Raw genomic sequence first — 13,714 nt, 5'->3', positions numbered from 1 at the left:
TATCAGCACAGAGCCTGATGTGAGGCTCAAATCCACAAACCTCAAGATCATGACCTGAGCCAAAGTCAGATGCTCAACCAACTGAGCCACCCAGATGCCTCTAGATTATATATATTTAAATGATGATAACTAACTTGGCATAAATGTAGGGGAATGTTAATATTCTAAATAGGTACAATCTCTCTAAAGGACAGCTGGCAACAAGAATAAAATGTCTGCATCACATTAATAAAAGTAAAGGATAAGATTAATATGATCCTGTCAATAGATGCAGAAAAAGCATTTGACAAAAGACAGCATCATTTCTTAGTAAAAACCCTCAAGAACTTCAGGATAGAAGGAACTTACTTACACATCATAAAAGCCATTTATGAAAAGCCCACAGCTAATATCATCCTCAATGGGGAAAAAGTGAGAGCTTTCCCCCTGAGATCAGGAACATGACAGGGATGTCCATTCTCACCACTGCTGTTTACCATAGTGTTGGAAGTCCTAGCATCCACATCCAGACAACAAAAGGAAATAAAAGGCATCAAAATTGGCAAAGAAGAAGTCAAACTTTCACTTTTCACAGATGACATGATACTCTACATGGAAAATCCAACAGACTCCACCAGAAGTCTGCCCTAACTGATATATGAATTCAGCAAAGTCACAGAGTACAAAATCAATGTACAGAAATTGGTTGCATTCTTACACACCAATAATAAAACAACAGAAAGAGAAATGAAGAAACCTATCTCATTTACAATTGCACCAAGAACCATAAAATACCTAGGAATAAACCTAACCAAAAATGTAAAGGATCTGTATGCTGAAAATGGTAGAAAGCTTATGAAGGAAATTGAAGAAGACACAAAAAAATGGAAAAACATTCCATGCTCATGGATTGGAAGAATATTGTTAAAATGTTAATACTACCCAAAGCAATCTACACATTCAATGCCATCCCAATCAAAATTGCATCAGCATTCTTCTCAAAGTTAGAACAAATAATCCTAAAATTTGTATGGCACCACAAAAAACCCCGAATAGCCAAAGCAATATTGAAAAAGAAAACCAAAACAGGTTTCACAATCCCAGACTTTAGCCTCTACCACAAAGCTGTCATCATCGAGACAGTATGGTATTGGCACAAAAACAGATACACAGACCAAGGAATAGAATAGAGATCCAAGAATTGGACTCACAAATATATGACCAACTAATCTTTGACAAAGCAGGAAAGAGTATCCGATGGAAAAAAGACAAATGGTGCTGGGAAAACACTGTCATCTTGGAGCCCAAAGTGAGGTTTGGACTCATGAACCATGAGATCATGGCTGAGCCAAAGTCCAATGCTTAACCGACTGAGCCACCCAGGCAGCCCTACAGCGGTCAGGATTCTATACCCAGGGTAACATCCCTCAGGAAAGAAGGCATTCTCACACTAAGAGAAACTAAGAGAATTCTTTATGCACAGCTGCTCTAAAAGCTGAAGGAAGTTGTTCAAACAGTGGGGAAACAATATCAGAAGGAAACAAAGGAATGGAAGCAAAGATGGTAAACATAATAGACTATTATTCTCCTGCGTTCTTTAAAATACCCATGGCAGTTGAGTGCAAAAATTCTAACATTGTCTGATGGGATTTTGCTGGATGTATATGTCATATAGAAAGTCATTACAACATAAGGGGAGGAAGTAGAGGAACATGTGCGGTGGTGATACTAGAATAAGAACATTATTGGGGCACCTGGAAGGCTCAGGCTTTGGTTAAGCAACCAACTTTTTTTTTAAGATTAAAAAAAACACTCTTTTTACATTTATTTATTTTTGAGAGACAGAGCACAAGTGGGGGAGGATCAGAGTGAGAAAGAGACACAGAATCCAAAGCGGGCTCCGGGCTCCGAGCTGTCAGCACAGAGCCCGACGCGGGGCTCAAGCTCACAAACCGGTTGTGAGATCGTGACCTGCGCTGAAATCAGATGCTTAACCAACTGAGCCACCCAGGCGCCCCTAAGACTTTTTTTTAAATGTTTATTTATTTTTGAGAGGGAGACAGAGCACAAGCAGAGGAGGGGCAGAGAGAGAGAGAGGGAGACACAGAATCTGAAGCAGGCTCCAGGGGCACAAAGCGAGACACAGGGATCAAACTCATAACCGTGAGATCATGACCTGAGCCTAAACCGAGAATCAGATGCCCAGCGCAGCCACTCAGGCACCCGCGTGCTGCTTCTTTAGTAAGCAATTCTATAGCTGACAAAATTGGGCTGGTTTGGTATATTTTGATATTGAGTTCAATTCAGGAATCCAAAAGAAGTATAAGCCAGTAAAATGTTTGTGAACCGATAGGTTTTGACTATGGCCCTTAAGCCTCCTCCCAAATGATGTGCAAGGAAAGGCTGAGATAGTTGGAGAGAGCTTTGTGAAAACTGCAGAACCATTCTTGACTCTAAGATCAGAGTGAAACAATTTATGTTTCTGGGCATCAATACCTTCCACTGACCTTGCTGCTAAATGCTTATTGTGATTTTTGTGCTGCAGCGCATTCCAAGTTCAAAGTATGATGGATATATCTTAGCAATACATGGCGGAGAAAAATCAATTCTTACGATAAATCGGGGGATGCCTGCCCTATTTGGGGCTCTGTGGGCGGGTCCTGTCAGATTACAGCACACGCACATCTGAAAGACCACAGCTCCCTGAGCCCCATACACGCTTGTTACCTTGGGCTGTTGTAGGCCAAGCTGCAGTGCCCACAGACAATATCTAACCATTTAACTCTAAGATCTACTGCGGTCTGAGTGTGCCCACCCCAATTCGCATGGTGAAATTGGGAGAGAGAGAGACTTAAGCCATGAGGGTGGAGTGCTCATGAGGGGCATTAGTGCCCTTATAAATCCAGCTGCAGAGAGACCCCAGCCTCTCTTACCAGGTAAAGATACAGTGAGAAGGTATCAGCCAGGAACCGAGAAAAGAGCCCATACCAGCCCACGCTGGCACCTTGATCTTGGACTTCCTAGCTTCCATAAGTGTGAGAAATACATTTCTGGGTTTGTAAAAAATATTAACTTATTTTGAGAGAGAGAGAGAGAGAGAGAGAGAAGGGGAGGGGCACAGAGAGAGGGAGAGAGAGAACCCCAAGCAGGCTCCACAGTGTCAGCACAGAGCACAATGTGGGGCTTGAACTCATGAACCATGAGATCATGACCTGAGCTGAAACCAAGAGTTGGACCTTAACTGACTAAGCCACCCAGGCACCCCAAATTTGTTTTTATAAGTCACTCAGTCTGTGGTACTGTTATAGCTGGCCAAGCAGATTAAAACAATATCTGAGGGAACTTCTCATGGAAGAGACCCATTGCATTGGGCATTGTAGAAGTGGACTTGGACTTGGAGAAATGAGATTGGATAGGATGGGGAGCAAACGATACTCCACCTTGAGAAGGCAAGGGGCCAGGTCATGGGGAGCAGAGTGTGCCTGGAACACACAGGGTGTGTGTGTGTGTGTATTAGTGTTTGAGAGAGAGAGAGAGAGAGAGAGATAGAAAGCAAGCAGGGGAGGGGCGGGGGTGGGGTACAGAGGATCTGAAACAGGCTCTGAACTGAGAGTGGAGAGCTGGGAGCCTGAGACAGAACAAGATCCCACAAAATATGAGATCATGACCAAAGCTGAAGTCGGAAGCTCAACCAACTGAGCCACCCAGGTGCCCCCAGGGTATATATTTAAAGAAGGACAAGGGTGCCTGGGTGGTTCAGTCAGTTAAGCATCTGACTTCGGCTCAGGCCATGATCTCATAGTTTGTGGGTTCGAGCACCGTGTCAGGCTCTGCTAACACCTCAGAGCCCGGAGCCTGTTTCAGCTTCTGTGTCTCCCTCTCTGTACCTCCCCTACTCATGCTGTCTCTGTTTCTCTCTCAAAATAAATAAATAAACATTTAAAAAGAAAGAAAGAAAGGAGGAGAAGGGAACATGGGATATAAAGATGGATAGGGCCTACATCAGGAAGGGACTCTTCCAATGAAAGGAACTGAAACCCAATTCAAATTAGGGGAGTCAGAAAAGAAGGGAATTCATTGGCTCCTATAACTGGAACTCCGAGGGCTGCTGCCAGCCTCAGATCTGAATTGATCTAAGCACTAAAAGTATCTTCCATTTGTCTCTCTCGCCTTCCCTCAGCTGTCCTTGCCAGCGGGTGTTGGCCTCACTCCCTCAGCAAGCCATCCTCCTCCAGGCTGTCCTCCAGGCTGTCCTCCAGGCTGCCACAGACACACAAGACCAGCAGTTGCAGGTGCACAGCCCGTCATCTGGCAACCTCTCCCCTTGCCTAGAGCCAGAGATCAATCTGATTGACCTTGTTCAAGACACTTGCCTTTCTCTGCAGCAATCACCGGGTCCTTGTGAATGGGGTGCAATGGTTGGCCAGGGCTGAGTTGTATGCCCACCTTATTGTCACAGAACAAGGTCTGTAACCAGAAGAAAGGAGTTGAGAAAAGGGAAGACAAAACTAACAATGAACAGTCTACCACAGGGCCACATCCTGGAGGGCCTCGGAAGTCAGCATACCAAGTTGGGACTACAGTGTAGACAATGGCAGTATAGTGCTTTTAAGGTAGGAATGCTTTTAAGTGAATGCTTTTAAGGTGAGAGGTGTAATCAGAAATGACAGAAAGAGGAGTCTAGTGGCAGGGCGTGTGATGGGCTGTGGTGGTCAGGCATTGGCGGTGGTGGGGGGAGCAGCTCCAGCCTCGAGAGCTCATGTCTGACTTGTGACGCCCTAGGGAGCCAGACGGTAAGTCCTTGCCAAGGTAGAAGAACAGGGGAGAACAAAGCACTGGGAGCTGTTCTCAGCCCATTATCCTGACAGCCAAATAATGACAGCACCAGAGAACAGGGACCCGACTAAAAAGACCAGTGTTTGATCTTTTCTCTGCAAGCCTGTAACCCCAACAGTCTCACAAAGTTTGTCTTGGACTGAACACTGGAGGAGAGGTGGCATGCACAATGGACATTCCCCAGTCTGTCCGATGGGCGCTCAGGACAATAAATACATGAACTTTGTATGTGCATGGAGTAAGATCCGGAAGGACGCACGCAAACTGTCACAGTGACTTGCAGAGAAAGGAGAGAACATTTGCAGGGGCACCAGTTAGGAGTCTGACTTCGGCTCAGGTCATGATCTCCCAATTCACGGGTTCGAGCCCCATATCAGGCTCTGTGCTGACAGCTAGCTCAGAGCCTGGAGCCTGCTTCAGATTCTGTGTCTCCCTCTCTCTCTGACCCTCCCCTGCTCACGCTGCCTCTCTCTGTCTCTCTCAAAAATAAATTAAAAACATTAAAAAAAAAAAAAAGCAAGCCATGGGGTGCCAGGGCGGCTCAATCAGTGAGCATCCAACTCTTGATTTTGGCTCAGGTCATGAACCCAGAGTCGTGGGATGGAGCCCCGCTAAGCATGGAGCCTGCTTGAGTGAGAGGCTCTCTCTCTCTCCCTTTGCTCCTCTCCCCTACTTGCACTCTCCCTCTAAAAATGAAGAGAAATAAAAATTTAAAAATAAAGGTAAAAAAAACAAAAGAGCAAGCCAGCAGCCTGGTGGCCTCGATATCTTTGCCAGGAGGGCCCCCCCATCAACAATCCTTCCCCAGCCCCAGTTCAACCCTTCCCACTCTATCCACACACCGCATCCAGGTCCAGCACACAGTTCGGGACTTTGTTTCTGCAATTCTTTCAGCAACGGCAATATTTCCTCTGCACTCTTGGGCTGTTCTCACCCAGAACTCTGACTCTGGTTCTGGTCCAGAGCAAATTGTGGTGGGGCAGATCTTAAGGAAGACAGAACCCTCTTAGAAGGAAGGCCATGCCTGGCTAAGTGCCTGGCAGCTTCCCACAGGTGCCTCTACCGTGGTCCAAGAGAGTATGAGACAGAGCCTAAGAGGAATCCATTACCAAAAGGCATTTGCCCAGCAATTTCAAACTTCAGTACAATGTGAAGATTGCTCAAGAACGCTTGAAGGGCACCTGGGTGGTCAACTGGTTAAGCATCCGATTTCAGCTCAGGTCATAATCTTGCGGTTCATGAGTTCAAGCCTTGCATCTGGCTCCGTGCTGACAGCTCAGAGTCTGGAGCCTGCTTTGGATTCTGTGTCTCCGTCTCTCTCTCTGCCCCTCCTCCCTGCTGTGCTGTCTCTCAAAAACTGAATAAACATTCAAAAAAATATTTTAAATACTTGAGAATTCAGCCATTACTCACGAGTATCTCCCCGTGCCTCTGACCCTCGCCTCTCTTCCCTTCCTGACCTTCGTTTTCCGCCTCCTTCAGCTGAGAGCGCTAACAGACTTGGCTCCCTACCGCCGTGCTAGCGGACTTGTCTGGAAAGCAGGAGCCAGCGTCCTGCCTCAGGAAGCAGGGGTGCCAGGCTCTGTGGAGCCTGGGAGGATCATACTCAGTCATTTCAAAAGCTTGTTACTCTTGAGGCCCCACGCTCAAGAAATTAATTCAGAAAGAAAATGAAAAAAATAACAAGACGGATGGCAGGAGCGCGGCCTGCACTAACAAAGGCCCTCAGCTGAAACCAATTTGGACAGCTCGGCTCCGTCTCGGCTCATGAACTTCACTTTACCTCGGAGAAGCCCTTCAGCACACACGCACACACGCACAGAAGGCACACTGGGTTGCGAGCTGTTCAGCTTGAAAGAAGCAGAGGAAACTTGCTCCTCTTATTTAAGTGATAATGTCTTTGGCTTTGATTTTAGCCGCTTAACGTCTTCTGAAGATGTGACCCCTGGCCTGCAAGATGGATTTTTAGGAGATACTTTGGATTACTGAACCTCAGGAAAAAAGAGGAAAATTCCAGAAGCAGTTCCTGGTGCCCTCATTTACACTAGCCACTTACCCTTTGAAACAGCTGGTGTCTGAGGTGCCTGGGTGTCTCAGTGGGTTAAGGATCATACTTTGGCCCAGGTCATGACTTCACAGTTTGTGGGTTGGAGCCCTGAGTCGGGCTTTACAGTGACAGTTCAGAACCTGGGGTCTGCTTTGGATTCTGAAAGTGCCCCCACCCAGAGGTCACCAGATGGTGCTTGAATCCAAATCTCCTGGAAAGGAAGTGGCCTGCCAACTCCTTGGGAAGAGTAAAGCAGGTCTCTACCACCCGATGAAGGGAAGAAAACAATGAAAGATATGCTCTGTCCCCAGTTGCTTTAAGACCCCAGCCAATCTCCACCTTCTCCAACCCAATCCTCTAAGATTTTAGGATCCATGCCCACTTAGCTCCCTGTCCTGACCTGGGACACAGTCCTCCTCACCCGATGACACTTGGTGTCCACCCAAGCCTCTTGGATGCTTTCCCTACACCACAGGGAACACTCCGTCACCCTCAGGCCGTGACAGAAATGAGGTGGAGAAAAATTTCATTCTAATTGTACTAAGTGAAAAAAAGGAAAAAGTTCAGAGCTGTGTGTTCAGCGAGTTAAACAGCCGACTTCAGCTCAGGTCATGATCTGATGGTTCCTGGGTTCAAGCCCTGTGTGGGGCTCTGAGCTGTCAGCACAGCCTGCTGGAGCCTGCTTCAAACTCTGTCTCTCTCTCTCTCTCTCTCTATGCCTTCCCCACTCATGCTCTTTTTCTCTCTCAAAAATAAATAATAAACATTAAAAAAATTAAAAATGGGAGAAAAGATGGGAGAATGTACATTCATCTGCTTCCATAAAAATAAAATATCTCTGAAAGACTCACAAGAAACAAATTATATTATCTCTGAAGAAGGAAACTGTATGCTTTTATGGCCTTTGAATTTTGAAACATATGACTATTTCCTATTCGAAATGAGGTAATTAAAACACAATCTAAAATACACATATATATTTTTAAAACATCTTTTTTCCCCAGAAGGTCAAGGTAAACTAGGCAAGGTAGGTCTCAGTAGAAGTGTGCTCGTCAGGGATGGTGTTCCACAGACTACAATATGGGAAAGGTTGAATGTCAGGATCATGGTTCTGTGGGAGACAGAACCAGAGAGGTGGAAAAAACAGCGTTGTACTAAACAGACTGCCCGTGTGCACTGGAAACTCCTTAGACCTTCAGTAGCATTGCTGCCTTCACAAAATCGGAGGAGTCTCATGGATTTTCTTCTACAAAATGGGGGCAAGAACAAGGCTAATGGAGTGACTAGTATGGAGCAAACTGAGGCAGCACACTTGGATGGAGAAGCCAAGAAGGAAGGTCAGAAGGAAGCAGGTCAGAAATCCACAGATGTCACAAAGAAGTTGTCGGGGGCACCTAGATGGCTCAGTTGGAGAAGCATCCAACTTTGGCTTAAATCATGACCTCACAGTTTGTGAGTTCAAGACCCACATCGGGCTCTGTGCTGACAGCCAGACCCTGAGGCCTGCTTTGGATTCCGTGTCTCCTTCTCTCTCTGTCTCTGTCTCTCTCTCAAAAACAAATAAACATTTTTCAAAAAAAAAAAAGGTGAGGGATACACACAGACTAGAGATTTGATCCAAGTCTGCCTCCTAAGAACATGTCAAACCCCAGTCCAGAAGTTTACACTTACACTGAGACTAAGGTTATCCTGGAAGGAAAATCGCTTCCCAGAGTGCGGTGTTGGAGGCCCATGGGCAGCCCCTCTGCCAGCTCATATAGAGCCTTTGTGTGAGTGAGAAAATGGCACTCCTTCCTCAACTGAGACACCTCCCAGATATCTGCTAGAAAATGGTCAAGTCCCTGGTGACTGCTCTTTAAACACCCACTCCCAACCCAGTTCTGGGCAGTCCACACATGGGAAGCCACTGTGGCTGTAGGGGACAGCTCCCAGGAAGCTGCAGGGAGCCTGCAGGGACATGCTGTGACTCTCCAGTGGAGACAGGATGACCTCCCTTCTATAAAACCTCAGTGAAACACACACATGCACACCCACATGCGCACACCCACACTCCCAGCCTCTGCCATTACAGAACAAACTCTTGATGAGTAATTCACATTTCCAAAACTATTTTGTGAGAAAGACTTCTTTTAAATAATAAACTTTGTTTCTTAGATTGAAAATGTGACTTGTTACTACCGTATTTTATTTCTAGATTTTGCTACGCCCTGAGATCACGTTTGTGCCATTTCTCATGGTTCAACACAGTTGAGGAACTCTGGTCGAAAGACAGAGTTGCGAGAACATAGGCAACCCATTTGCTAAGTAAGACATGCTTCACATAGAATGTACTCCGCATGTCCACTTCATTTAGGGACAATAGGTGATTGAATAAATTACTGTTTTAGTGATCTAGTATGGATAACGAGTTTCTCCTCAGCATACAGAAATGGTTCTCATCTCCTAATCTGGCTAAAAGAATACCCAGGGAGTTTTGTTAAAATCATATTCCCACCTCCCTCCATCCCACTCTGACTCAGTGGGTCCAGAGTTTTGTTATATCCCAGAGCAAGGACTCAGTTACAGCACGAATTTCGCTTTCATTTGTGAACTCTGTGGAAACCTGCCCAACAGGAACAATAACTATGATCTATTTTATTACCAGTGGCTTTTACATAAATAAGCAATAATCACATGGCTCCCTTAGGTACTTGAAAAGAATGAAGAAAAAGTCCAGGAGAGTCAAAATTGCCTTTGATGTCTTCCTTCCATTTGGTCCCAGATGAAGAAATAGACTTGCATTCAGGAGCTTTCTTAGAGGCAAAAAAAAAAAAAAAAAAAAAATCACTAAAGAATACTAGCAAGCACATGGGATACAGAAAACGAGACTGGCCCAAGTGGCAACAGATTGGGGTCTCCCGATTCAAAGGAACATATTTCCTCAACAAAGTAGGATGCCCCCAACCTGTTAAATATAATATATATGTGATATGATATATATCACACTATTTGTTTTGATGGTCTTAAACAAGGCAGTAAGTCAGTTCAAGTTGTTCTAAAGCACCTTTTTCTTTTGCCCTCTCTGCTTCTCCCCACCGTCCCAGCCCTGAAATACATGCCCAGGGGGAAAGGGATAAGAAACCAACAAGTACTGAATGAAGTGTACCTACCCAGCCTGTGAAGTAGGTAGTGCTGATCGCACTTTGCAGAAATGGCAGCAGAAGCTCAGAGAGGTTAAACAGCTTGCTCCAGCCACACAGCTAGGACAAATCAGGGCTGGGATTCCATGTCTCGGCTCACTCCACCCTGTGGCATCAGCGCTGTGTGCTATGGTAGGCACAAAATGATGATGAGGAACACAGTGATTGCATGGTTTATTCTCGTTTAAGGCTTGCTCCCACTCTCCTCCTCTACTCCCTGCCCTCATATCTCACCTATTTCTCACGGCTTTAAAATGATACATTAGCATCCTGAGACGCCATCTCAAAATGTAACAAAAAGCTTCTCTTTTTACCATCTACCTCTGTGGGTACATATATGTATGTACCCATATCTCTAAGCTGCAGTGTTGCAGACAAAAAACTGGGGAGCCACTTGTCAACAATCAGGTTAAGACCCCGCCTACATATCTGATCTCCTCTACTCTCATCTCCCTCTCTGTTCCTTCAGGACCTGGAGTTTTGAGCTCCTTCCCACCCTGGAGCCGTACTATTTGCTGTTGTTTCTACCTGGAACATTTTTCTCCTTGCCTTTCCCATCATTGGCTCATTGCAACCTTTTTCAGTTCAAACATATATCCTCAGGGAGGCCTCCCCTGACTACATTATGTTTACTGTGTCCTATACAGATCAACTTTTTTCTAATGAATACCCATTATGACTTATATACCTAAGTAGCTTATTTATCATCAGTTTTTTCATAACCTTTGTGAAGACAAGAATGATTGATGTAAATCAGGATTCCCCACACCCCACCTTCACCTGACTCAAAGAGCCCCACAGAAAGGTAATTAATAACTACCTGTAGTGTTTTTATATTCCCAGGAGTAAGGTTGAGTGCTGTAGTACATAGAATCGTGTCCTCCTAAAAGATAAGTTCATTTCCTAACCCCGGCGGATGTGACCTAGTCACACATAGCATTGTTGCAGATATAATTAGTTATGACGAGGTCATAGGAGGCTAATCAGGATGCTTAATCCAGTGGGACTAGTGTCCTTATAAGAGGAGACTCAGGGCACTTACAGGGAGAATGCATGTGACAATGGAACAGACGGAAGTGACACATCAATCGGTCAAGGGAGCCAAGGAGGACCAGCAGCACCAGAAGCCAAAAGAAAGGCATGGGACAGATTCTCCCCTGGAGCCATCAGAGGGCACAGGGCGCGGAGAACGCCTTGATCTCAAGACACTTGGCCTCTGACCTAGAGCTCGGGGAGGATGGATTCCTGTTGTCTTAAGCCACCCAGGTGGTGGTGGTTGTCTCTTACTCGAGTCAGGGGAGAGCAATTTCTAAAATGAAATATAACTCCAAGTTTTATAGATTTTATGAAGAGTAATTAGTAACAAGTGAAGTTAGGCCCAATATAGGATCTGGAAAACCTGGACATGACTTCTAAGGCAGGTTTTCTTCCCTGAAGATAAAAACTCTATCTCATCTGAACCAATATTACCAAACTCTAGTATCTCATCTGAACCAATGTTACCGAACCCCTGAAGCAAGAAGTAAGACATAGTGAAATTTTTCAAGCAATTAAATTGCTCATTAAACTTTTGGCAACTGACCTCTAGGAACACACAATTCTATTAATTACAGTCATGTTAGAAGACGTTTCCATTGTTTAATAGCAGTAGTACTTTTAACAGTCATGTGCAGATAATGAAGTTACATCAGCCTTTTAGGACATCTTTGGACATAAATTGCATTAACTCGGAAGTCTCGGTTGGTTCATCAAGAGTAATGGAATTATTACTGCCAGAAGCCATGATTCTATGGAAATGAAAACTGTTTTTCCAAATACTATAACTGATGTTTCAGAGTCCTGGACTCATTAAATCAGAAAACATCTTTTTATCTGCATTTTTGATAGGCTTTTTTTTAATGTTTATTTTTGAGACAGAGTGCGAACAAGGGAAGGGCAGAGAGAGAGGAAGACACAGAATCTGAAACAGTCTCCAGGCTCTTGAGCTGTCAGCACAGAACCCGATGTGGGGATCGAACCCAGGAACCGTGAGATCATGACCTGAGCTGAAGTTGGAAGCTCAACAAACTGAGCCACCCAGGTGCCCCAAGAAGAGTTTTAATGTACCACTAAAAATAGTTAAATATTGGATAGGAAATTGGTGATGGCCCTGGCCAGACTCAGCTATTTAGTATTGGTCAACCTGGGGTACCCACTTCCTCTGAGCTTTGGGATCCTCATCCATTAAAGAGCAAGAAGGTAAGAACTAGATCATTACCCAAATCCTTTCGAGCTCTAAAATACTGTTTTGTGTGGACATTTTCTTATTCCTCTGCACCGTTATTTATATTGGCTCAGGATTTCAGAGTTAGGCTGTTATCCTTTTTTACGCCAAGAAGGGTCTCGCTGATCTCCGTGCAGGTACCTGAACAAGCCAGCCGGATGTTTTGGTTAGGGGGAAGGCTTGTTAGAGCCACCTCCTGTCACTGGTGCCCCAGAGACAATTGTGTAGTCTGTTTAAGGCACAGGAATGCCAAGTCTGGGAGACAAGGGAGGCTGAACTTGTCTGCGCTCCATGTGCCAAGCCAAGTGTCCATGAGTTTACCTCACCCAGAGGCAGCACCCTTCCCTAATTAACACAAAGGCAACAAAGAGGCTCGCAGCAGCAGCAGCAGCAGCGGCAGACCTGATCCACCTCCCTGGATTTCAAAGTTTCTGTGAGAACCTGCCAGATTCCTTTCTTGTTTCAGAGAAAGCAGTTTCAGAATATAATTATTATTGCTCTTAACTGATTGCTTATTATCGTTTACTCTTAAGAAGGGATAGAGCCTACACGCACAGAAAACTAGAGAACTCTGAAACTAGACTGCCTGTAGAATTTCAAAATTCTAGTCGTGCTTATATGCCATACTCCACCCATGCCAAAGATCCGTTGCTAGTTGTACTTTACATCGGTAGTTTTGTGGTGTTCATAATCACATCCTGATTAAGGTTTATCTGTTTAACCTCTACTCAAGTTTCTGATATTAGCTTGCTCTCACACCATGAAATTAGTAGGTGCTTGAAATTAGGACAACAAAGATAAAAGCATGTACCACAGATTTGGCTCGTGTGATACTGTAAAGTGAGACTTCTCTGATGTCCAACTCCAGTTTGTGCCTGGGCCTAGTGGGACTCCGGACTGCCTGACCCTGGAAGCACAGGAGCCCTGCCGGGTCCCAGCTCCTGGCTGACGGGCATCACTGGATCTTTAAACAAATGAACTTTTATGACCCATCAAGAAATCAGTTGTTGTAAATACTCCCTCCTTCATCAGCTGTCACTGGCCCTGCTGCACATGGCCCAGTCTAGTGAGGCTGCACTGAAGCCTCTATGCTGAGATCCTGTCCTTCCTCTTTCCTTAAATCGGCCCCAAGGTGGATTTACGATGAAAATAAAGTCTAAGCTTGAGGACCCATCAGCTGTACTTCTCTAAGACACTGATCAAAATTTTTTGTAGAGGATAGAATCAGCAAAAAGTGTGGAGCCAAATAAGGAGGTTAGAAAGGATAACAGCAGATTTCCACTTTCATATGCTTAAGTTACATTTAAACATGTGAAAGAGACATGGAAGATATAAAAATGATTTGAGGTTATTTTACATACACTTAGATAAAATGAAGATTAGACACTACAGAAGAAAATATGAAACTCG

The 13,714-nt window shown here is 44.9% G+C and overlaps 1 long non-coding RNA gene across 1 annotated transcript; it reads right to left on the bottom strand.

Moving 5' to 3' along the window:
• Nucleotides 1-9,421: 9,421 nt before the first annotated feature.
• On the bottom strand, nt 9,422-10,245 carry LOC115293306. Its single transcript, XR_003909483.1, has 2 exons — nt 10,012-10,245; nt 9,422-9,654 (listed from the first exon to the last, which is right to left on the bottom strand). It is a non-coding gene; the product is annotated as an uncharacterized LOC115293306 (long non-coding RNA).
• Nucleotides 10,246-13,714: the final 3,469 nt, after the last annotated feature.

The sequence above is a fragment of the Suricata suricatta genome, chromosome 6, assembly GCF_006229205.1.
Source record: "Suricata suricatta isolate VVHF042 chromosome 6, meerkat_22Aug2017_6uvM2_HiC, whole genome shotgun sequence".
In the NCBI taxonomy this organism is placed as follows: domain Eukaryota; kingdom Metazoa; phylum Chordata; class Mammalia; order Carnivora; family Herpestidae; genus Suricata; species Suricata suricatta.
The sequence above is the reverse complement of the archived record's forward strand: the minus strand, read 5'-3'. Positions and strand labels throughout refer to the sequence as shown.